Source organism: Urocitellus parryii, unplaced genomic scaffold, assembly GCF_045843805.1.
Source record: "Urocitellus parryii isolate mUroPar1 unplaced genomic scaffold, mUroPar1.hap1 Scaffold_2350, whole genome shotgun sequence".
Classification (NCBI taxonomy): Eukaryota; Metazoa; Chordata; class Mammalia; order Rodentia; family Sciuridae; genus Urocitellus; species Urocitellus parryii.
The window spans coordinates 101,711-105,197 of record NW_027552402.1 but is presented as its reverse complement, the minus strand read 5'-3'; the positions used below and the strand labels follow the sequence as shown (position 1 = coordinate 105,197).

At 45.2% G+C, this 3,487-nt stretch overlaps 1 pseudogene; it reads left to right on the top strand.

Annotated features, from left to right (window-relative positions):
* The first annotated feature begins 425 nt into the window (after positions 1-425).
* LOC144251827 (myotubularin-related protein 12-like) lies at positions 426-3,240 on the top strand (annotated as a pseudogene).
* The last annotated feature ends 247 nt before the right edge of the window (positions 3,241-3,487 follow it).

Below are 3,487 nucleotides of genomic sequence, written 5' to 3'. Positions count from 1 at the left end.
CAAAGACATAATATATCTTAGTCTCAGGAGATGTGTGTGGCCTTTCTCACACACTTTTGAAAAATTAAGATTAGAATTTGGTTCATTGTGTGCCAATCTAGTGATTTTTATGGATAAGACTGTGGAAGTAGAACTTTCATTATTAATTGTCATTTTCTAAATTCCATTTGAGTCCTTGAATTTGTCCAGGCTACTCATTCACTGAATGTTTTCCACTTTTTATGCTGAACTTTTGAATTCTTAGAAACAAATTTATGGCGAGTGGATTCTGCGGAGGAGCTGGATGCGGGCGGCGCCGCGGCAGCCGCGGCTCTAGGAATGGGAGGAGCCCCGGCCGCTTGTGCTAGTGGCCACCGCCGCTGCCCAAGCCGGAGACCCAGCTGCCGCCTTAGTTCCCGCGCGTCGCTGCTTCCCAGAGCGGCGGAATGCTGGGGAAAGGGGTAGTTGGCCGTGGCGGTGGCACCAAAGCGCCAAAGCCCTCCTTCGTGCCGTACGTGCGCCCGGAGGAAATTCACACAAACGAAAAGGAAGTAACAGAGAAGGAAGTAACTCTTCACTTGTTGCCAGTGTGCAGCCAGAACAAGGTGGTCATGCTGTGGAAGGCTGCAGTGCCTCTTGTGTCTGAGGAAATCCTGGAGCTCTCACAGGAAAAGGGAGTGGGACCTGCATCCAGGCATGCAAGCGAGCTGCTCCAGTCTTTGCTCACTTAGGGTGAACACCTGCTTTGTGAAGCCAACACTGTCCTGAAGTATGTGCAGGAAGATTCCTGTCAGCGTGGAGTCTATGGGAGACTTGTTTGCACAGACTTCAAGATTGCCTTCTTAGGCGATGATGAACCTGCATTGGATAATGGTGAAACTCAGTTTAAGAATAAGGTTATGGGAGAAAATGACATTACACTCCACTGTGTTGATCAGATTTATGGAGTGTTTGATGAGAAAAAAAAAAATTCTCTCTGGACAACTGAAGAAATACCCTGAGAAACTTATCATCCACTGCAAAGACCTCCGAGTGTTTCACTTTTGTCTGAGATACACAAAAGAAGAGGAAGTCAAAAGGATTGTCTGTGGCATAATTCATCATACCCAGACCTCTATACTTTTTAAGAGATTATTTCTGTTTTCCTATGCAACGGCTGCACAAAACAATACAGCTACTGATCCCAAGAACCAGACAGTAATGTTTGAAACACTTAAGGACTGGTGCTGGGAGTTGGAACGGACAAAAGGCAATGTGAAGTACAAAGCAGTGAGTGTCAATGAAGGCTATAGAATCTCTGAGAGGTTGCCAGCATACTTTGTTGTCCCTACCCCTCTTCTTGAAGAGGATATGCAACGCTTTCAGGGTCACAACATACCAATATGGTGTTGGTCCTGCCACAATGGAAGTGCCCTTTTGAAAATGTCAGCACTGCCCAAAGAACAGGATGATGGTGTTTTGCAAATCCAGAAGAGTGCCTTGGATGGAATTTACAAGATCATCCATAGGCCACCCTATGAAATTGTTAAAACTGAAGATCTATCAAGCAACTTCATATCCTTGCAGGAAATCCAGACGGCATACTCTAAATTTAAACAGCTATTTCTGATAGATAACAGTACTGAATTTTGGGACACAGACATAAAATGGTTTTCGCTCTTGGAAAATAGCAGCTGGCTTGACATAATCAGACGTTGCCTGAAAAAAGCAATAGAGATCATAGAATGTATGGAAGCACAAAACATGAACGTTCTTCTTTTAGAGGAAAATGCCTCCGACTTCTGCTGCCTCCTTTCCTCTCTGGTGCAAGTGATGATGGACCCCCACTGCCGAACCAAGATTGGTTTCCAGAGCCTCATCCAAAAGGAGTGGGTCATGGGTGGCCACTGTTTCTTGGATCGCTGCAACCATCTCCGCCAGAGTGACAAAGAGGAGGTTCCTGTGTTCCTGCTTTTCTTAGATTGTGTCTGGCAGCTGGTGCACCAGCATTCCCCAGCATTTGAATTCACAGAGACTTACCTGACGGTGTTGTCAGATAGCCTCTACATACCTATTTTTAGCACCTTCTTCTTCAATTCACCTCATCAAAAAGATACTAACATGGGTAGAGAAAGCCCAGATACACAAAGCAAGCCTTTGAATCTGCTCACCGTGTGGGATTGGTCTGTACAGGTTGAACCCAAAGCCCAGATGTTGCTCAAAAACCCTCTCTATGTGGAAAAGTCAAAACTGGACAAAGGCCAAAGGAAAGGAATGCGTTTTAAACACCAACGACAACTTTCTTTGCCACTCACCCAATCGAAGTCATCTCCCAAAAGAGGATTTTTCAGGGAAGAGACAGATCATTTAATTAAAAACCTTCTGGGCAAGAGAATTAGTAAACTTATTAATTCTTCTGATGAGCTGCAAGACAACTTTCGAGAGTTTTATGACAGCTGGCATAGCAAGCCTACTGACTATCATGGATTGTTGTTGCCTCGCGTAGAGGGGCCAGAAATCAAAGTCTGGGCCAGCACTACTTGCGCTGGATTCCAGAAGCCCAAATCCCAGGTGGTGGCAGAGTGGCCACGATGAGCAAACTCTTGGAAATGATGGAGGAAGTCCAGAGCTTACAAGAGAAAATCGATGAGAGACACCACAGCCAGGAGGCCCTCCAGGCAGAGGCCCCCTGCCTGCTGAGGTACTCTGCCCGCCTGTCCTCTTTATTTCCTTTCGCTTTGCTCCAGTGACATTCATCTAAGCCGGTCTTGCCCACCAGTGGCTGGAAAGCTTTGGAAGATGAAGAAGATCTGGCCAAACGAGAAGATGAGTTTGTGGATCTAGGGGATGTGTGACTTGTGTGCACAATGATTGTGAAAATGACTTGTGGGAGAATGGGACAGTTGATCCCTGGGCTGGTCCTATGCTAAGGCTGGGAGGGTCATTAGCCTGGCGCTCTTGGAGAAAACTTGGGCCTTCAGGAAAAGATCGGGTTCTTATTTTTTTTTTTTTCATGGTTACAAAAGACTATGCAATTAAAATCATATCTTTAGTATTACTAATTGGAAGAAATTCCTACTTGACCCATCATAGGTTTGTGGCCATTTTCTGAGGTCTAAGCATCACATGCAACCTGCAAAGAACTTTGATAGGATGTGCTTGGACATGATACTTTCTTCCAATCCTTTCTGTGCCAATATAATTTATCCAGCCATTGAGAATGGGTTCTCTATAACCCATCTCAGTAAGGAGCAAGTTCAGTTTTTTGTGGTATTTACGAGTTGAAAGATTGAGATAAAAGTAGTAAGTCATATGACATGACTTTGCCAATAGCATTTTTCCTTTCTGTTGTCTCCTTCTCTGTAGAAAAGCTGAGCAATTCAGTGTGTCATTCATCCTGACATTTAGTCCGGTCTCCTTCCTTCCCAGATGTGTCCATTCCACCTTCCTGGACGTGTCATAGACTGTATCACATTGTATGTGAGGGTGGGTAGCCACCCACCCTCTTTCCTGTGCTGACAGCTCCAGG